Raw genomic sequence first — 21548 nt, forward strand, 5'->3', positions numbered from 1 at the left:
AGGGAGCAGAGCTCTTTGTTGAGCCGGGTGCGAGGCAAGTCCCACTCATGCGCGGCCCCGCACGAGTGGCTGCTGTGCTCTCCTGCAGGACAGGCATTGCGAAGGGAGAGCTCTCTGCCGTGGTCCCTCTAGCCCACCTGGTGCCAGGGTGACTTTACCCCATCTGGCTGGTCGTGTCCGATGCAGCCCTCCTCCTTGGATATGCTCCCTTTACTCTCACAGAGCACTTGGTGTAAGGGGGTAGACCTGGGTCCACCGAAAGAATCCTCCGCTGCTCCATTGCCTGGCATCCGCATTGTACCCTGTGCTGTGGGGCTGGGCTCTGGAAAATGTTCAGGCTCTGCCCCGTGTCCCTCTGAAGCGAACTGTGCGTATGCTGTGTCCTTGCAAGCTGCTGGCTGCCTGCAGCCCTTCTGGGACGCAGTGCTGCTGAAAGCCAGGCTTTGTGTCTTGATGACGAACAGAGGTGTCTCGTGTTAGGCACTGAGGTAGGAGATGCTGGCACAAAGTCTTGGGCTATTCTCCTCTGCCTGCTTGCAGATCTTAGTTGTGTCCTATCTCTGGTGTAGGTGGCATTGATCATTTGCTGTAATTTGTGAGGAGATTGGGCATCTCTTGCCCTAGTGCAGGCAGCTACCCTCCAGCAATAATAGAAGGTTCCCCCTCATATGAGAGGGAGGAATATAGCCCTCAGGGGACACTGGTTCCAGTCTTGCCAAGTCCAGTTTAGAGGATGAAATCCTGACGTTTCCCTCCGATGCTTTTTCCTCAGCGCTGCTCTTGTGCTGATTTGGCGCTGCAGAGCTGCTGCATTTGATGGCTGCATTTCCATGCTGAACCCCCAAATGCTGACACAAGGGCTGGGGTGTGGGAGGTGAGTGACGCTGCTTGGCTCTTGCTGGGTCTCTGCCTGCCAGGCAGACAGGGCTGTAGTAACTTGCCAGGGCCTGGATGCTCCTGGGGACTCTGCAAGGACCAGGAGCCCTGCCCTGCTGTGGCAGGGACCAGCCTGTTCCTCCCCCACTTTCCTCGGCTTGGCTAGCAAGCAGATGTGGATCCCAACAGCTGGCCGCATCCACCCCACTGCTAGCCCATCTGCAGCATGCCTGGCCCACTGAGCTCTGTGCGGCTGGGGCTGAGGAGGAGCCCGCTCGGAGAGGGGATGGAGGGGCTGTCTGCAGGCATGGTGGTGACAGTGCTTTTATAAGCCAGCTACAGCAGCTGCCTCAAAGCTCTCCTGATGTCCGGGGTGGGCAGAAGAAGCTACCTCACCCTCCTCTTGAAATCAGTGAAGTCATCCTCTGGCCTTTCTGCTGGTGTCAAAGGCTGATTGGAGGGGGACTGGTTTCATGGTCACATGAAGGTGGTGGCGTGCCCTCTTCCTCTGGTGGCTTACTCAATCTTGGCCTGTTCTGCGCCTGGCTGTCCCCTGCCATCTACTTGGCTTCATCCCTCACCCAAGGAGGTCACCGCTGATTCACCGCAGTCGCTAACTCCTGCAATAGCCAGAGCTGCCGCCATGGGTTGAGTCAGCCTGTCTGCATTCACTTGGCCCTTTGGGGGCTGTCTTTCCTCGGCACTCTCCGGTCCCATCCTGCTGCTTCTCTGCATAGATCCTGAGCCTGTCTTGAGAGCCCCCATCTTCAGAGTTCAGATCAGAGGCCTTCGAAGGGGAAAAACAACCTCATTAGGCACAGTTTCTCCCTCGGGAACGGGGCGCTTCCCTGCCCTGACCCCACTGCGTCAGCCCGGCTGTCTGCTGCAACCGCCTGCTTTGTCGCCTCGGTGAAGGCGCTGCCAGGCAAGGAAGCGCCTTCCCCAGCCGCAGCCTTGTCCTGAAGCGCCACAGGCACCATGAATCATTTATGAGGCAGAAATGAAAGCAATTAAAGACAAACTTCGAAGTACCATCTCGAAGAAGGGCCCGGTGCTGCCCTTGGAGTTTGAGGTGCTGACAAGTAGTTTGGGGTCTGCATCTTGACCTATGTAAAGGATGATCTGATCAAAAGTCTGCCAGGGACTGTGATTACAGTGCATTGAACCGTCTCTCGGTTCCTGGAGATAAGGTCGCTAGACGTCTAGGTGTGGGAGGAGAGGCAAAGCTGAGGTTCTGGCTCACCGGGCTGCTTGCACCCTTTGGGAGCTATATTCTGGCCTTTCTCCATCTTGCTTGTGCTGGGATCAGCGTCCAGATGTTGAGCACTGAGCGGTGTTCTGGTCCTGCCCCAGAGCTGGCTGCGTGGTAGTGCTGTGAAACACAGATCTCATGGGCAAGAGCACCTTGCAGGCACTGCATGGTGCAGCCGTCATTGATGCTGGATACACAAAAACCCTGTGTGTCTTCTGCATATCCTGGTCCATGCCACGGCAGTAATTAAGCATCAGTGCTATTTCCAGGGTTGCAGAGGTGCTTTACCTGCGTCCATGCATGAATTTTGCCTGCAGTGGGGAGGGCCTGGATCTCCAGCGCTCAGCTGAGCCACACAGATGGGGTGGGGGCCTGGCTTTGCTCAGGTTTGGGAAGAAATTCTCCCCACAGCTGTTGAGGTAAGGAAGAGAAAGAGGCTTGAGTTTTGTCAGCAGAAGCTTTAGCCGATGAGGAAGTCAGTGCAGGGGTCTAAATGCAGCTTAATGACTTTAAACAAAACTTCCTGACTACTTCAACTCCCTTTCCCTGCCATTGGGGATGCAGTAAGGTTTGACCTCAGGTATGCGACTGCTGGGACAGCTGTCAGGAGCAGAAGCGCCATGCAGAGGAAGACCTACAGATGCAAAATACATTAAATTCCTGCAGCTTCGTGGCTGAGAACGCCCCAAGCTTGTGTCACTGGTGAGACTAGCCACCCCTGCTCTAATTCGGAGTCACTCCTCTAGCTGGGCTGCCATGAAGCACGTGGAGACGTCGGGCTCTGGCCTGGCGCATTCATCTCTCCCACCCACTGCCCCAGTTTGGTTTTGAGCCCATCAGGCTGCGCCTCAGCCTGGGAGAGGTGGTATTTGGAATGAGAGCTGCGACTCGTAGGAAATCACGTGGCTCGGAGACCTGGGGCTTTACGGGAAGACAGATTAGAAAAGAGAGGGAGAGGGGGCAAGCTATGGAGGGGACTCCTGCCTGGGGCTGCAGCTTGCCGCGGGGAGCTTGGTCACCCGCTACTCGCTCCAAGCTCGCACGCAGCTCCCTTCACGTCTGGAGGAGTTTGGCCCGTGTTAGGCATGAGTAAGGCCCTTGGGATTCGGCCCTGCTCCTTCCCTAAATCTCTCCCCGCGCGCAAGCTGCCGGCTGATGCTTCCCGGCAGGCGTGGGGAGGCGCTTAGAGAGGTCGTGGGGCGAAGGGCAGGTGGGCAATCAGTCCTCCCTCCCTAAAGCAGATGGTCCCTCTGAAGCAAGCTGCCCCTTCCGCATCGATTACCCGGGCTGGATGTTTAACGATTGCTTTCCAGGGTTAATTAAACTCTCCTCGTCAGGGTTGCTGTGCCGTGGGGGAGGAGCGTTCCCTACCTGTGTTTGTGCTGCCTCTGACTGCAGCCGCGTCGGCCCCTGGGAGGGAGCGAGTCCGTGGCTGGAGCTGGGATTTGCTTCCAGGCCAACACTCACCCTTAATATAAATCTAGGAGCATGGCAGTTGTGCAGGGAGGATCTCCGTGATGGTCTGTTCTTCTCTCTAGGGCATCCGAAGCACAGCGTTTGTCAAGGTCAGCTGCAGAGTCGAGAGTTAACCAGCTCACCATGCGGCCTTGAATATCAGAGAAGAGGCTGGCTGGTGTCTTCTCCCCCGTCTGTCGTTATTTTTTTTGAAGCCAGCCTGGTCCCTCCTCCCGCTACCTTGTTCCTGTACGTTTAGGCTACAAACACGTCTCTATTTCCAATTATTTTTAAAGCCGTCAAATATTTGGCAGCTGGACAGTCATTGTAAAGTAGCGTGTTTTGCAGAGCAGGTCACCAGCCATGCAATTGTTCGGAGTTTCTGATTCTTGCATATATAAATATGCCCTTTCATCGGACGCTCTCAGTCGAAACTGCCATCTTTTGCCTCATTGTCAAAATCGGCGAGGTTACGCATCGTTTGCTGACTCACAGCCTCCTGCTCTAATTACTCGGCTAAACTCCCTCCTCAGAGCTGGGAAGTGAATCCAGGCCCCTTGTTTTCCCTTACTCTGCTCTAGCTGCCAGGCTGTGCTCCTCTCCTGGAGGTGGAAGACGATGCCTCCTCCAGGCTGCCTCCCATCACTAGCTTGGCCCCGGTGCTGGGTGCACAATCCCACCTTCTACCCTCAGTCTCAACCGGTTGGATTAGACCAGCTGAGAGGCTGCCGCCCAGCTGCAGGCAGCTTATGTCCATGTGGACCCGTGCTGCAGCGCCCATGTGGGTGCCCGACCCGAGTTTCCAGCGGTGGTGGTAGGCTGTAGCTCCCAGTGCCGGTGTTTCTGATCACTCCGTACTGGTGGGCTGTAATGCTCCCAGGGAGCTCTTGGCATCCTTTCGAGCGTTCTCATTTTCGGGGGTGCGTGGCTGCGTCCTGCCCGTGGGAAGGTTTTGGCAAGGGCCTGGAGGCATTGCCGGGGCTGGCTGTTCTGCAGGCAGCCTGCCTTCCCTGTGTTTCTCAGAGACCGTGCGGTATTGCCTGCTCTGCTACCTGGGCAGGATGTTGCAGGGACTTTGGACTGAGCCCTGGCAGACCAGAGGGTCCCGCGTTCACTGCCAGTAGGTGCGTGGGTCCTGGCGAAGCGGCCGGCTCCCTTTGCCCCGTCTGCAGAGGGCTCACTGGCTCGCCATATGCCCCGAGCATCGCTTTGCTGAGGCATGCTCGCCCGCGTGCTGGCAGGAGCCGGCTCCCGCGTAGCAGCTGCTTAGCTTTCGTGCTGCTGAGCACCTGGCACGCTGGGACACCGGTGAGGGGTGCAGCCGCGGCTTGCGCCGGGGTAGCCCGGCCGAGACCCTCGGGGTAAGCCCTGAGCCTGGTCTCCTTCCTCTGCAGCAGCACCAACTCAGACAAGCTGTGCACTAAACCTGTTAGCTTATCCTCTTTTATCCCAGTCTGATATGATCATCCGCACTGTAAGCTTTCATCCAGGCCCAGCGTGATTTCCAGCGTTGGAGTGATTTGAACAGACGCCGCAATTACCGCAGGGTCAGTCTCACCCCACTCCTCCGCACTGGCTCGGGCTCTTCTGGAGGGGTCCTGTCCACGTGTAAGTGCCCAGAAACAAAGCTGCAGAGGAAGACATGGGCTCTGACATTAATTAGCATTCTTATTTTTTAAAATGTCCTCAATCCTAGGCTTGCCGATGTTATGTTGTGCCAGCATTGCCAACAGGGGAAGATCCTGCTCCCTGTGTGCTGCTCTGACACAGATCTCCCTTCTTAGAGGGCTGCGCCTTCCCTCTTTCCAAGGGGGAACCCAAACCCAGCCATTTCCCCCTCTGAGCCTGTGCCCCCCAGTCCCACTAAGCCTGGTCAGATTTGTGCAGGGCCTGAGTTGGATTTAATGTGCTCTTTTTATCTTCCCATGTGTTCGGTGGTAATATTGCGGTGGAAACAATGCCCCTGCAAATCCATCTTGCTAGCAGAGGTGAAACCTAGCCTCGTAATCCAGTGGTAACGACAGCGCTCCGAGCCCAGTAATGCAGTAGTGCTTGCTTTGGAAGAACAGATATTTTATTTATTTATATATGTGAAAAAACATATATGTATTTGCACAGGCTTCTGTCTGTCACAGAATGGTGCAACCACGCATCTTATCTTGTAAAGCCATATTTTGGCCCTTTTTTCAAAAGAAAGTGAATTTTAAGCACAGGAGACAGTGATGGTTTCTTTGGAGCTGTTACGATCTGCCATGTACAATAAATCCGTCTTAGTTTGTGGATTATTGGCCCAATAGACCGTAACAGCGCTGTCAGCCCCTCCTGGCATGCTGTGTCCAGCTAGCTCAATGTTGTGGGGGTTTTTCTTTTTTTTTCCACAGAAATTTCCTAAGGATTTTTCCATGCTGTGTGCATGTACAGCAGCTGATATGGAAATCACAGGAGCTCAGTCGTATGCCCAGTTTTTTTTTTTTCTTACCCCCCCCCCCCCCCCCCCCCAAAACGCCCAAAGGCGCAAATCTGCATTACGGACTCCAGGTCTCCAAAATATTTTGAAGAATAAAGGCAGAGCCGTTGTTTTTTGGGAGAGTGGCGCGGGAGCCACAGTTAGCACGGGACTGCGTTTGAAGCGCGCATTGGTATTTTAAGGGATAGTTTTGCGGCTGCTTTTGAGCAAGGTTTTTCTCAAACAAAAACCCCAGTCACAGCCTCAGCCCGGCACCCCTCCTGCCGGGAGAAGTTGTTCCGGGTTCGCCGCTTGGCTGCGGCGTTTCCTGCCAGCGCGCCGGAGATCCTAACCTAGAAAAATACTATTTCTAAAGAAAGCGCTGCCGTGACGGCGCCCGGTAGCCGCGTGGCCCGGCCGCCTCCGGTGGGCCGTCCGCGAGGGCGCCGCGCGTCGCCGTGCCGAACCCCCTCCCTGTGGCCGCCGCGGCCCGGGCCGCCAGGCGGGGTGCTGCGGGGGCCACGTGCGGCCGCAACCCCCAGGCCGCGTTTTGGAGCGGGCTTCGTGCCCCGCTCGGGGCCACACGGGCTGTGCCGGCCTCGCCGTTCGCTGAGCCCCCGGAGCGGGGAGCGGACGCCGGGTGCGAGCCACCCCTCGGGTGCCCGCGGCCCCCCTCCCGGCGCGCGAAGCCTTGACGCTCGCCGCCTTCCCTCCCCCTCGGCTCTCAGCCGGGAAGAGCAGATAAGCGCTGACCCGGAGGTCGCCCGCGCCGGCCGGCGCGGGGGCAAGGGTGGCCACGCGGGGGGCAGGGCCCGCTGGCTCCGTGGGCCTCCCCGCCGTGGCCCCTCCGGGCCGCCAACAGTGTGGGCAGGCCGGCGGGCGCGCGCGGGCGCCGCGGGTGGGAGCGGGCCTTCTGGCACCGTGGTGCCGACCCCGCTCGCGCCCTCCGCGACGGAGAGGGCCGCGTCTCGCCTTCCTCCCTGCTCTTTATCTCGGCCCTTCCTCCCTTTCCTCTCCCGATACCTATCGCCCTCCCTCTGTTCCTGCCCTCTGCCTGCGGCTTTTCTCTCCCCTTCCTGTGTTTGCCTGCGCCCGGCGGCCGGGCAGGCGCCAACGGCCGGGCTGCAGCGAGCGAGGCAGCCCCCGAGCCTCTGCCCCGACTGCCGCCGGCGCGGGGAGAGCCAGGGAGCCAGGCCCCGGTGTGCGAGAGCGGCTGCGGGCCGCCGTCCTCCCCGTCGGGCCCGGCCCGACGGTGCCCTTCTCTCCGCAGCTCGGCGCAGAGCGCTGCCTGCGCGACTGGCCCCGCGTCCGGCCCGGCGCCGGGTCCCTCGATCTCTGGGCGCCCGCGCTGCGGTTCGGCTCCTCCACCGGTGTTGCCGCAGGGGCCGTGCTCGCGGTGCGGGCAGAAGCTAGGCCGCGGCTCGCCGCCTCGCTTCAGCATGTGCCCAGCACACGCGCCCCCGTTGCTGGCTGGCCGCAAGGGCCGCCGGAGAGCGGGGGCTCGGGGGAGGCAGGCAGGGGGGTCTCCGGCGCTGTGGTCAGCCAGGCGGCCAGCGCAGGAAACGCTTTCATCTCCCCCGTTCTGCAGATGAATGCGTTGCCTCAAAGCCGTCTGCGGCGCTCCGAAGTCCAGCTGTGCTGGGCTGGCCCATCCATGCAGCAGGCACTCCTCCCACCCCGGTCCCGGCTGCGGCCCCGCGCAGGCATTGTCGCCGTCCCCGCCGCCTGCCTGCGCGACAGCCCGCTCCCAAGGTCAGTTGCGGGGGACAGGGACAGAGGAGAGCGAGAGTAAGATCGTCTGTGGTTTTGCAAGGGAGCGGCTCCCCGGTTGCAGGGCTTTGTGCGACGGGAGCCCTGTGTCTCTCCAGCTCTGCCCCGGGATCTGCCCCGGGACTGTGGCCATGGAGGGCTAGAGCTGCTGCAAGAGACAGCCGCAGGGGGGACGCTCTCTTCGTGCTTGGGGCCGAGCGTAGTCTAGGGGAGCGCTTAGGGCGTCTGGCTGGAGAGGGATTGGGTGCCATGGCAGGGCAGATGTGTAATTCAGAGTGGGTCTGGGGCAGGCTGAGAGCTCAGCGCTGTCAGCAGCAGCGACAACCCAGGCCGGGTCTAGGTTGGCTCGTGGCCATGGTGGTGATGGTGACGGCCTGTGCTGGGCGGTCGTGTGAGGGGTCTGGCGCAGGGCTGCTGGCCGGCGGTGCCTTTAAGGCCCCCTGCCCCTCCTGCCAAAGGAGCTGGTCGGAGTAGGTCCATAAGCCCATTAAGAGCTCAGCGAGCCTTACGCCTCGGGGGTCTGCAGGAGGGACTTGCACTAGTTTAACGTAAACCGCTTGAGTCGGAGCAGGGCCGCCTGCTGCGTGGACATGAGGACGCGGGCAGGCGGTTGCATGCGACTGTGTTAGCACCTCTGGCTGGCACCCCCCCCCCCCCCCGCCGGCGCCCACTGTCAGCCGGAAATCCCAGCCCCGAGGCGCTAGCGGCATGCTTGTCCCTAATCCCTTGCAGATGCACGGTCGGATAGGCTTGCTGCACCCTTGGTGAGTTAGAGCTCAAATCCCAGCAAAGGCGGTCAAAGTGAAGCATCTTCACTAGCTCTAGGCAGACCACAGTGCATGTCTACAGGCGGTTAACGTGGCTCAGCTGACAGGTGGTAACGCGAAGCCTGCCGGACCTTAGCCCATGCGTCTTAGCACTCCAGGAGTTGGACCCAGGCTTCTCTGGCCACTGTGTTAACTGCCAGGCTCTTCGTTCTGCCAAAAGAGAAGGTGAAGTCTGCAGCACGGAGAATGTCATAGCTCAGGTTTTGGCTTCGCTACATCATTAAAATGCAGCATCAGGGGAAAAAAGTGTGTCCTTTTTTTCCCAATACCTCTTTCACTGCAAATCGTGAAGGAGCATTTTCCCCCTCCCTGTGCTGCAGTTCACCTTTACGTCACATAGCAAAAAAGTGCTGGCACGGCATGTGGGTCCATCCAAGGCACCCTAGAATGGCACAGCAGCCTCGATGGAGGAGAACCTGGGTAATGTGACTGTGCTAAAATGTGAAGCAAGAGGAGCTGCTTGGATCTGTAGGGGGAGAGGACCTTCCGGAGAAAGGGGGGCAGTGGGATCTCGTAGTGGTCCCACTGTTGTCCTCTAACACATGGATGACCCATCAGAGAGTCCCCAGAGGTACCAGAATGATACAGGATAGTAGGGCGTGCTGGGGAACTTCCTCTACCCTCAGCCTGGATGTGCCGTATGTCAGAAATTAACAAAGGAGGAAAAATATCAGGATGGATCTTTGTGAAACCCTTGGGATGGAAATGCTGCTTCCTCTCTTTTGTGTGCACAGCGTTCTTCACAAAGTGTCCCTTACTCATGTCTTGGATTTACTGAGAACCTACCAGAAGATCGAGAAAGGTATCACAGACGTCCCCTAAAATGCCAGCAGCATATCCTAACTGTGCTGATCTTTTTTTTTTTTTTTTTTTTTAAACTAGTTCCCACCACTCCCTTAATTCAAGACTAAATTCTCTCAATGCTCCTGCTCTCTGTGGGCTAGAGCTGCTGGAGCTGTCTGCGTGGCTTCCTGTGCTCTGCCCCATGGCACATCTCCCCCTGGGTTTTGCTGCTACAGAGCAGGAGTCATCAGGGAGGTGAGGTGTGACAGCTCCTGCACTCCTGTCGCCTCGGCCCCGTCCCCTTGGTGCTCTTGCTCCCGAAGCCTGAGGAGTCTGTGACGTGGCTCTTCCCTGACACCATGTCCCAGCTTGGTGAAGAAGACGGAGGAGGACGAAAGGAAGCAGCAGGCTGGGGAAGGCAGCAGATGGAGTAGGATGTCTGTTGTGCAAGCTGAGAGTGGGCACTGAGGATGGCAGCATCTTGGCAGGAGCTGGGGCTGCCATCCTGGCCCGTCCAGCCCTACCTGTGAAAGGATTCGGAAACCCTTTGACACAGGTACCTTCTGCCCATTGCTGCCTGATGTGAACTGCTCTGTTCCTCAGACCTTGGCTTTTGTCCTCTGGAGCTTCCCTTGCAGGGAAAAGCAAGTGCTGGTAATTTGCCTTTTGTGCAGGAGATCCAGCAGCTCTTTACTGGTCCAGTTCCTCCTTGGTAGCTACTGTTCCTTGCCTTGCTCCTAGCTCTCTATGGGGATTTCTTTCCTTTCCTTATCCTAGCTATTCTGTACCATTCTGGTACCTCTAGGAACTCTGTGCTGGGTGATCCCACGTGTTAGAAAGGACAACAGTGGAACCATGGGAGCCAGACTGGGCAGGAATGGAAGGATATTGGCTCCCCTGCCTGCATTAGGATCTGTTTTCAGCCTCTGTGGGCTGGGCTATCTTGGTAATCTCCTTTCTGTGCATCTCCCTTCCCAGCTCTCCTGCCTGCCTGCCTGCAAGTCTTTAAGTGGCACAGCAAGAAGAGCTCGCCTGTCTCCTAGAGCTGCAATAGTGTGGAGATGGCCAGCAGGGCTAGAATCTGGCCAGAGAGGCTCTTCTAGGGCAGTGTCCCACCATGTCAGGTGTGTGCCCTTAGCCCTGGTGGGCTGCTTCTGAGAACAGAGCCTAGTTTATCCCTCAGCAGCAGGGCTGATATGCTCCCAGCTCTGCCCCTTTGCGTTGGTGCCCTGTCCTCTAGAGGATGCTTTCCTCCCTCCTGTGGGGCTTCCAGACACTGTGGCAGGAGGACACATCTGGAGATGGGCTGCTCTGTGACAGTCATTGGTTGGCCACCCTGGCTCAATGCACTGAGCTTTTTTTAATATGCCTGCATAAATCTGCTTCTGGTGCCCCCAGCCACTCAGCTGCTTTTCCTCTGAATTCCCTCCAACTTCTCTGCTTCACTGTGGTACCAGGTCACCCAGGACGGAGCACTGCATCCCCCATGGGTCATCATCACTCCAGATGAGATGCATGAGCACTCCGTTACCAAACAAAATTACCTCTTTCCTGCTTGGCGTGTCTCTTTCCCATCACATTTCTATCTTGTCTAGCCTGTTCCAAGGGTCTGGATTGCTGGCTCAGCCCTACTCATCTTTTCCCAGACATTTGGTTCAAGGAGTTATGCTTCTGATGACTTCTCTCATAAGGCAGCCAAACAGCCCACTGAAGCACCTGGTGTATGCGGGTGTTTTATTTCAGGAATGCATGGGATCATCCCTTTCTTAATGTGAAGAAACATGTTTCTCCTGATGGGGTCCTCAGTCTAGCAGGTCCCTGGGAGGAGGCTGGAGGCTCTGAACCGCTCCTGGCTCACCTGGGAGAGAGGTGAACAGCAATGCAGTAGGTACTGGCCGTGATAACCACATCCAGCTGCCTCCTTGTTCCTCACACGGCAGGGAAGCGAGAAAAGGTAGGACATTGATGTCTACCTCTAGTTTGGGTTATATACCCTTGGAGCTCAGAGCCAAAAAGGACCGGTTGGTTAGCTTGCTTGATTGCCTTTGTAAGTGGATGAAGATCTCAAGATACTCTCATGCTGAGCATGGTCACTCAGGCGGTAGGTGACTGGTGTGCTGCTGTGGCTCCTATCCTAGTGAGGTGTCGCCTCGGGACCCGAAGCCTCCGCTTCCTTGGGAGTGTGTTCCAGGGGTGGGTTGTCTATGCTGTTAAAAACGTCTGCCTTATCCTGCTTTTGTGTTTATCTGGCCCCAGGTTCCAGCCACTGACTTCTGTCAGGCCTTTCTCCTTCAGGTAAAGAACTGTTTAGGGTCTGGGGCTTTCTCTCCGAAATGGTACTTAACGCTCTGTAATGAAGTCTCCTCAAATCCCATCTCCTGTTCAATAAGCTAACTGCATCGAGCCCTTTGTATCTCTCACCTTGTGTTGTTTCCTTCATGCTAAAGGATCAGATCTGCAGCTCTTCCATTTTGCAACCTCCTGTGAAACTGGGGCTATTCTGGAGCTGATCTCTCACATACTGTACACAGAGCTTGACCCTCCCCCTTGCTTATTGTGCATCCAGCAGCTCTTTCATCTGAGGATCCCCCCGTCCTGCTTCATTGCATGCCTTGGTTCTGGTGGTGGCACCTTCCTGCGTTGTTCCAAAGGCCTCGTCACTGCTTTCTACCTGTATTGTGGCTGCTTCTTTGGGATCTGCCAGTTCTTAATCTGTCTCACTTGTGCCCTATTGCTCTGGCACAATGCTGAATTTTTTTAACGAGAATGGCTTGTGTCTGCAGGGAAGACATCCAATGAAAGTCCATGTGTGTTATAGTGGTGCAATTGCTTTTCTCAGCCAAACTTGCAATCTTGTCAAAGACAGAAATTGGGAGTTGTTGGTACAACCTCTCCACCATGCCCCCGCATCGATGAAGGATGAGTTCTTGACCCAGCCTTCACTGGGAACTGTTTTTCCAATGACTCTTCCCGTCATCTTACCCAGATTGCCGTTTTTCCATCCTGCTCTGTCACGCTACATAGAAGGAAGAAATCCTTTCTCCTGAATAAGCATCAAGAACCCAAAGAGTTATTAGAAATCCCCTCCGAAGGAGAGCTTGGCAGGGAGGAGGTGCACCACCTTTGCTCTTCTGGCCTCAGATGTGACAGCTCACCTCTGGCTTGCTGAGGGAGCTCAGCGTTCATGCATCTGAGAGCGTGACACGGATTTGGTGCAGGTTTCTTTCGAGGTCTTGAGCAGTCTCACAGCCATTGTGGTACTGACGCTTCAGAGGGCCCAGCAGGGTGCCTGGGGATAGAGAGGGAAGGTTTTTCTGACTGTAAATACTACCTGGAGTTACACCATGGAGGCAGAGTCTCTGCCCAGAGCTGCACTGAAGGCAGAATTTCCCATTCACGACATCACAGTAGGTCGCTGTCGAAACCGATGTCACAGCTGCGATATCTCCGCTCTCCCTCCACATCGTCTCTCCACAGCTGTCGCCAAACCCTAGATGCAGGCAGCCAGGAACAGGCTGTTCTCGCTCGTGAGCCTTTGCCTTTCCAAGTGCCAGGATTTGTTGATCTCCAGGACGTGGTGCAAAACCTCTCTGTGCTCAGTCTCCCAGAGGATAAGGAGCTGGTTGCTCTGTGGTCTCCAGCAGGTACGAAGGGATGAGGGCCTTACGAATATTTATATCTCCTTGCTATTTATACTGTGTTGCTCCAGCTAGCCCGCTGTGTCAGGCTCTGCACAAGCACGTTTTTGTGGACTGCCCTTGCCTACAGTGAGTGTGTAGGTGTCCAGAGACAAGCTTTGTAGATCTGGGTCTACTCCTAGCAAGGGTCCAGGCAGTAGAGATTCCAAAGGGAAGAAGGGGGGCAGAGAGGGCCTCAGAAGACCTGAGGACCTGTAGAAACAGTATCTGCAGCTCCCCAGAGTGAACAGAAATGACGGAGGGTATGCAGAGCACCATGGGTCCTGGAGCAAGGGGGCAAGTGTCCCCATCCTTTCTTCCTGACTGGCCTTTGGAGGGAGCATTCCCTCTGCCATTAGTGCCAGACTGCTCATATGACCAGGTCCCTCTCTGTACGCGGCATCTTCCAGAGGGGGCAAGCCCAGCTCATGCTGCTGGGGCAGAAGATGAGAGGCAGGGCTGTGAGGTTTGGGGTGCTGCCACGAAGATGAGCAGAGGCAGGGGCTCGACTATGGGCTCTGCACTGCCAGCAGAAAAGAACTTCTTGCCGCAAGGCAGTGGTATAAGCTGCTCTCGCCTGCGTGTCTCTCCACAGGAAGACAGCAGATCTGGCGGTGTGCAGAGCAGGGCTCATCCTGTTTCCCTGCAGTACCTGGTGGTGTACTGGTTTTGTGGCAGTTGTGCTGCTCTGCTCTGGGGGCTGGTGTCTGTGGAGCCTCAGGTTTCCGTGCATGCATTTTTTGCATTCTAGGACCATCATAGAAGATGGCAGTATGTTTAGTATAAGCAAAAATCTCAGCTCCTTATTTACCTTCTTAACAGAAGTCTGAGCCTACCTTCACAGCCTTTCCGGGCCTCAGTTCTGATGGCATATTAGAAGCCAGCTCCTAAACGTGCACATAATTAAGTTGGTGGCAAGGGCACATGTTGGCTGCTTGAGTCAAGCCTACACCTATGTGTTGTCTTGAATTGGGCTTTCCAGTTTTAGTCATTGCTGACTTCAGCAGGATCTTGCTCAGCCCTGTAAACTTGCCCTGATGAGGGACTGAGTGGGATGTTCTTGCTGCGTACAGCAGTGGGCTTGAAAGATCAATTTGTGTCTGCACTAGAGCGTCAGGGTTTGATCTGTATTATTCTAGATCTAAAAAATGTGATTACTTTTTCACGTTTTTTTGTATTTCCTGAGAGCAGTCTAGTTTCTAGCTTATCTTCAGACAGCCTCGAGGGTATTCTCTTGGAGTTTGGGAGTTTAATCAGGCATTGCTGGGGCATGTGAACTCTGCATATAGTTGCTGTTCCCATGGAGGGGAGAGCTTCTTGCAGATATTTAGGTTGGCGTGCCTGTGCTGGGGGCTGGGCCTGTATGGGAACGCGCTGCTCCTTTTTCTAGGGACGGAATTGGGAACGCCGGCAGTGAAGACCTGCTCTGCCGGGGGCAGCTCTTGGATAAGGTGCTGGCAGCATGATGGGCACGGCTGGCTTTCTGAGGGCTGCCTCCCTGCAGCAGGACTCGCACCAGGGAACAGCTGGATTTGGTTTTATTTGATGTTTTTGCAGCGGAGGGAGGGAGCTCTCGTTCCCTCCAGCCCTGGCTCAGCCACCTGCGTCCTTTTTCCCAGCCGCTGAATTTTTGTTGTAGCATCCTGGGTGGGGCCCGGCATCCCCCGCCAGCGATCCCAACCCAGTGCTGTGCCCATCGCTCTCCTCTCGTTCCTCCTGCCAGCCCCGGGCAGCTCGGTCCCCTGCAGCCCTGACCTAACTTTGCTGCTCTTTTTATTTTGGGTGATTTTTAATTCCACTGCTAAGCGCGGGCAATCAGGACCTCCGTGGAAATGACCGATAGGCGAGATGCTGGGCTCTGCTTTCCTGGTGAAATCGAGGGCTTTTGTTGCTGGCTGTTTAGCAGGCAGTATTTCTTTTTGGGCTGGATATGTTCCTGGCAAGAAAAATGATGGATGCTCTGTTTCGTTTCCAGTGGCAGTGTTTCAGATTCCTTGCTCCAGGGCAGAAGCTGAGCTAACTCCGATTCCGGAACAGCTCTGGTACCTTGGCAGCTTAAAGGCCACGGGGTTGCTTGAATGACAAGTGGCACTGAGCGCAGGGAAAGCTCGGGAGAATCGTTTTTGTGCAGCGTGCCCTCGATCTCTCGCAGGAAGCAGGGCGGGAGGACTGAAAGCCCGCTGAGCGGGGAGGGAGCCTTTCATTGTCTTAGTGCTTTGCAGGCAGAACGTGTGGCGTTAGTAAGCGAGCCCAACGCACAAAGGAGCAGAGTGCCGTGCCTTCCCGGCAAGCGCAGAGTCTCTCCAAGTCTGCTGTGGTGGCTGGGTAGTCAGTGGGAAGCACAGCGTCTCAGGGCGTGACTGTAATTTTTCATTCTTAGGAGCGCTTAGACTCCTCTTATCCCCTTTTGTGCCCTGGCCTCCCATTATACCTGGCTTGGAGGGCTGGGTGTAGATGCTGGCGGCTGTGCTCTGAGAACAGCATCCTGTAGCATCAGAAAGCCCACGGGCACTGGCGAGCACTGGACCTGCCAGTGGGGCTCGCCTGCCGCCTCTGAGCCTGGTGCAGCGGGAAGCCCCGGTGCTGGGAATGAAGCGTGACGGATGGGCGCTAGGCTTGGAGGGGGCATGAGGCATGTCTGAGACCTGCTGGGTTTCATTAGGCTCTCCCAGGCTCTCTGTGCCTGTGCGAATGGACCTGAGGAGCACGTGGGTCTGGAGGCAGAGCCCAGGGCTCAGTGCTTGCGATGGAGCAGGGCCTGCCTGTCCCTGCCAGAGCACTCCTGCACGATAAGAAAACACCCCCAGAGACGCCCCTGACTCTGCTCCCTGTCTGGGAGGGCACTGGCAGTCGGGCAGTGAGAGTTGTTACCCTGTCAAAGCCTTCTGGTCCATCAGGCTTGTTGGAGGCCTGAGGCAATTCCTTTGGATTCCAAGCGAGACTGTGATGCAGAGTAGGAGGGCGCCTGGGCGAGCTGCTTCCCTTGCCCACACCGCGCCCCTGCTACTGGCCGGGCTGGCCCTGTCTGTGCTGCAAGCTCAGGTTGTACCCAGAGAGGCTGCAGGGCTGGGAAGAGACTCATCTGTGTTTCCTGAGCGTTGTCAGGTGCAGGGAGCTCTGCTGCTCCATCACAAAGTAGGGCCGGTATCCTTCGTCCCAGCTCTGGCCATTCAGTCTTCCTCCTCTTTCTTTCCCTTCTTCTTTCTATTTTCCTTATGCAAGTGAGGCCAAGTAAAACGTGGTGCTGACCAAGAATAACAACCACAAGCAGATCCAGACAATGGTAAGCCCCCAGCGAGGGCAAGGGCGACCCGAATCCTCCTGGAGGAAGACGGGATTATTCTGCGTCCTATTAGACATCTGTCAATAGCTGCCATTTCTGGACCCCGGTGCCTTTCCAATCGTGCAGCCGCCTTCCTAACATTAAAGCAACTCCTTCGTCAGCAGCCTGCTGCACATGGAAAAGGGGCCGTGTTTGGGAGCCAGTGCTCTTGGGGGCTTGGGAGTGATTGCATGTGTTAATCCTGCAAATGCAAAAGCAGTGCGGGCCCAGCCCTTGGGGGCATTTCTGGTGCACAGCCCGAGGGGGAGTGGCTGAGATGTTACTGAGTCCTCTTGGATGCTAATGTCCTCTCCCACCTGCAAATGGGTGACCAGTTGGTCTTCTAGGACCTCACTGCACCCTTGCTTTCACAGCTTCTTCTGACCCGCTTCCTTGTGCTCAGTCATTACCTCGGTTTGGGCACCAAGTCCTTAGCCCTGGCCTGCCTGTCTTTGAGCCAGTGGCCTCGTCACTAAGGACCACGAGGTTTGTTGCCACGCGTTAATGACAAAATGCAAATTTGCTGAATCGGCCCAGGTGCTCTCAAGTGTTCGTTCCCGCTGCTGGCTGCTTTTCTTGCTAGACTGTCTGACAGAAATGGCGAGACAGCTACCAGAGGTGCCATGAATAAAACACCCATGAATTCCTGGCCTTCCCACTGCCAGCTTTCCTGGGATTCCAAGGATCCCATTGGTTTATGGTGGGTTGTTGCATGGCCGCTTAATGTGTTGTGGAATGAGCCAGTTTTGAGAAAGGTGGGAGTGAGAGGGGACTTCTCTGTGCCAGGGTGGCTCCTGGAGGTGGCACTGGTGGATTTGGGCCTCTTAATCTACAAATATTCCCATGCTGGTGTGCCTACAACTTTTTTTTTTTTTTTTTTTTAAATTAACTTCTAGGAGCTCTTCTGCTGCTGATCGGTCTCATTGTGACCTGGTTATCAGTTATACCCCAAGTAATTTATGCTTTAATCGGCCCATCTGTTAACTGTAGTGATTCACACATCTTAGCTTGTCCTCGAAGGTCTGCAGGGCTGCGTGTGCATCTCCCCCGGGTGAAGGCTTGCGTGGGTCCCTTGGAGCACTCTGCTGCATCTCTCGTGGGTCCTTGGGCATGCTTGGGGCAGCCTGGCAGCCCCAGAGCCCGCCGCGCAGGGCAGTGCAGTGGGAGAGCTCTCTGCAGCACTCCTGGCTTTCAGGAAAACTGGACACCTTTATAAAAAGCGCTTTCAGTTCCCTCCTGGGTTCCCTTCCAGTTGGAGGTGTTCAAGTGGTTTCCTTTGTGACACTTTCTGCCCAAGATCCAGTTTTCCTCTCACCCCCTGGGTGAGGAGAGCGCTTGGAAATGGGCAAACTGCCGTCAGGCTGTGTGTTGGTACAGTGCTATTATCCTGTGATGCTGCAGCCCTGGGATCAGTGACTCTTGAACTGCTGGGATCCACCTCTGTACAGTGCTCACAGATGGCTGTCTGAAGGGCAAGAAGTGGCCCGAGCGTCCTTCACGCACTGTCTATTCAGTCTGGTCCCTTGGATCTTCCAGCCCTGAACTATCATCGGTCACTTCCCTTGGTAGTGCTTGTAGAGAGGCACCAGGGACTGGCTGGGCCAGAGAGGCTCAGCTGCTCCGTCTGTGATGCAAAAAATCCCTCCAAGAAGGTTTGAGAAGACTTTGCAGAGGCAAGGTGTTTCTACTGGGGCTGGGCTGGGATGGATATCTCATCTCCAGGGCTTTCCCCATAAACCACACGCTGGCTTGCAAAGTCTGTGGGAAGGACAGCACCTTGCTGACTTATTTTGGGTTTCCTGGGCTTGCGTGCTTGTTCTTAACCACAGATTCAAAGTTGTGTCTCCTCCACTGACCCCAGGAGCAGCACAGCATTGGGAAGGCGATGCCAGGCTAGGAGAGGTGGGCGAGAATGGAAATGTTCCCCAGCGGAGAGCCGTGCCACAGCGCGTGAATGTCAGATGCTGCTTGGCTGTGAGATCGGCTCTTGCAAACACAGATCTGTTCAATCCCATTTGGGGGGGGGGGGGAGAGAAAAAAGAAAGAAAGGGGGGAGGACTTTCTGAGTCTCAATCTGGTAGGTTTTAGTTACAGTCGTTTTAGGATTTGGGCAGCGAATGGCACAGCTTTGGCAAGGGGGGGTGGATGAGCTGCGCAATGAAAGCACCGGGGGAGGTGAGGCTGCCAAGCCTCTGTTATCCCCCGAATGAATGGGGGAGCTCGTGGGTGGGGGCACAGCCCCCTGGCTCGCCCTGGGGCTGGAGAAGGCTGAGTGAGGCCAGGCTCTCGTTTGCCTGGGTCTCTGGGCAGCAGCTGTGTGAGTGAAGAAGGGGGAGGAGGTGCCTGGAGTTGTCCACAGGGCAAATGGAGTCCTGAAATACTCGGATGGACGTTTCAAATCGCGTTATCTCCATAACCGCCCTGGTCTGGCCGTTCCAAGTGGCAGTGGAGATAAGTGGATTTCGAGGGAGCGCCTGGTCGTCTGACATTTAAGACTCCTTAATCCATAACTACCACCCCTCAAAGGCAGGATGGAGCCACGTTTCCAAGCCGGGCGGCATGAGGTAGCCCACAGGGACGCGTGGTCTGCCTGAGCAGATGGGGATACCTGCAAGGGTGGCTCACCTATCTTGGTGCTCACCTGGGGCAGGTCGGGGTCCCTGTGTGCACGGGGACCAGCTTGAGACCAGCAGCTCCCTGTAGTTCTGCCGTTGCTTGGGCAGCTGGGTTGAGGTGCCACAGGGAGGAGACTGGACCAGAGCAGTGCCGGCGCTGGAGAGGCTGAAACAGCTGTGCTGAAGGATGAATCTCTGTTTCCCTTCTGACCATGGAGGTGATGGTGCTGTTGGCCACATCCTCTTCTGTTCCGCATGTGCTATCATAACCTCCTTGGAAGGCCAAGGGGACTTTGCCGTGGATGCCATCCTTGCCTGGCTATATTTGAGTCAGGAGATGGGAGCGGTGCAAGGATGTGTGGTTGCAACCTGGTTAGCCAGTGGGCTGGGAAGTGCAGGAGAGCGTTCAGCTGAGCTCTGCGTGTAGCAACAGCCATTGTGCAGATAGCAGGCACGGTTAGGTGGGGAAACTCTGCCATCTGCAAACAGAGGCCTTTGGCCTGGGGCCCCTGGCCTGGGGTGTCTCCCTTGCTGGTAGGGAGGTGTTGTCGCCTTCTGCCCTCTCAGCTGGGCATCTGCAAGAAGGAAGTGTGGCCTCACTGTGCCATCCGTGGCAGATGCACTGAGCTGTGGTTAATGTGGCAGGGTGGTGACTTCCCACTGAGGTCACCTGTATTTCTGGCACTGGCTGGCTAGGCAGTGTGTGTCAGGAGCAGCTCTTGCGAGGCATCACCGGAGAAGAGTGGCTGTCTGCAGGGGAGACTGGTGAAAGCCACTCTGTGCGCCATGATGATTTGCCATCTGCTTTCAGGGCTAATTCCAGATGCTGGATTTAATCTTCCATAGCCTTTATAATTCAAGAGTTGGCTTCTTAATGTCCCTCAGTGCCACCTCAGTAGCAGAGATGAGCAGAGCGACTGCCATGACCAGCCCTTCGAAGGATGTTCTGGAGGATTGGAGATGAACTGTCTCCATGAAAGTTGTCCATCTGGCGACCTGTCAGCCCTCAGCCTAGTTAACCTGCAAATGCCCAGAGTGAGACTTAGTATTTGCAACACAGCCCAACAAAATTCAGGCCTCTGTGTCCTCTCTTGATGTCTTGGGAAAATGGTGATGGTAACTTTCTCGTGTCATCTGGAAGTGGGCTTTTGTCTGGACCAGTTGTTGGGAAGATGAATGTGAAAAGCAGAGCTTCTGGGGGAATCTAAGCTGTTGAGTTGACAGTGCTGACGGCTTGCAAACAAAGTGGGTGAAGGATGTCCTTGTCTTTGTCGAATGGTATCTCTGCACGTTTAGCAGGCACCACGTTCTGGCTGAATGGATGTCCTTGAGGGACACTCAGCCTTGGGAGATGCCGGTTGGATCCCAGCCTGGCTGTTGTCTGCTAGACTCACCTGCAGCTAAAGACTCAGTGGCGCTTCCCTGTGATGCCAGGCTGCCAGTCTCATTTGAGTGCATCTGGAGAGGTCCAGGAGCCTTTTGGTCTAGCGCCTTCTGCCGAACCTCTTGTTGATTAGGCTGTGATTAGAAGTCACTGCTAGCTTTCAGTTGACCTGGGTCACCTGGCGAGGGGAGCAGCAGAGCAATGTCATCATTCTGGCTCTGATTCTGCTGTGGATGTTTAGGAGCTGAGCTGGGTACTGCTGCACTGAGGTTGGAGCTGCCTGAAACTCTCTCTGGTTCTGCTTGTTCTTGTGAGCCTTTGCTTCCTTGTTTTGCATCTAGACCCTCTGACTAGCCATGGTGCAACAGAGTGGTTGCACCATCGCACCTGCTAGCTTTTCCGTGACGGAGGGAAGAGAGGGTGGTGTGAAACACAGTGGCCATCATGCATCGAGGGTGTCATGCATTCCACCCACAGCCCTCCTCTCCTGGCTGCTGAGATGCCATGTCCTCAGCTACTGGCTGGGATGGTGCGGCAGCTCAGATGGCCTGTGATAGTCCATGGCAGACCATGGCCGTAGGGCACGTGGGGTGTCAGAGCACAGGAAAAGCTGTGGCATAGCACTACTGGGGAATGAAACCCAGGCCTTGCATGGGGCACACGAGACAAGAGCCAGCTCTGTAGTTCTCTTGCTCACTACATGCTGCTGGGCAGGTTGATTTAACATCCCTTTGCCACCATGGAGTGTCAGTGGCCAAGGCCATGACTAAGACAGGGACTGCTTTTCTGTAGACCAAGAAAAAACAAGCTACCGAGCTACCAAGACTTGTACAGCTGCTAAGGCCACGATGGCTTGCAGAGACTCCTGTTCTCTGGAGCTGCAAAAGCTTTTGGCTAGGAAGGTACCTCCAGCTTCAGCCCTGGTGGCCAGCTATAACACACTGCCTCCCTGTATCTAACTCCTTCCAGGGTTGCCTTGGAAAGAGAGAAACCCTGAGGGCAGGTGTCAAGGGCAGCTGCGATGCTGGTCCTCATTGGGGCTGGCCGCAGTGCAGCCGAGTCCCTTACCAGTGCTTTGCAAAGGAGGTGGAGGGCTGTGCTGGGTGACTGGCCGCTGCCTTGGCTAGATGGGGAGGGGGTG

The 21548-nt window shown here is 56.0% G+C and overlaps 1 protein-coding gene across 9 annotated transcripts in view; it reads left to right on the forward strand.

Moving 5' to 3' along the window:
• Nucleotides 1-21548, forward strand: part of CXXC5 (CXXC finger protein 5) — a 58264-nt gene that overhangs the window by 19629 nt on the left and 17087 nt on the right. Inside the window, exons 1-2 of one of the 9 annotated variants that reach the window (XM_068959198.1) lie at nucleotides 7456-7781; nucleotides 12887-13053. The exons of 7 other annotated variants lie outside the window; for them this stretch is intronic. The gene's annotated coding sequence lies outside the window, so the exon portion shown is untranslated. Of the gene's footprint in view, nucleotides 1-7455; nucleotides 7782-11665; nucleotides 11705-12192; nucleotides 13054-21548 lie in introns of those variants that run through there. One more of the 9 variants, XM_068959197.1, reaches the window with a different exon arrangement.

This window comes from Struthio camelus, chromosome 13 (assembly GCF_040807025.1).
Source record: "Struthio camelus isolate bStrCam1 chromosome 13, bStrCam1.hap1, whole genome shotgun sequence".
In the NCBI taxonomy this organism is placed as follows: Eukaryota; Metazoa; Chordata; class Aves; order Struthioniformes; family Struthionidae; genus Struthio; species Struthio camelus.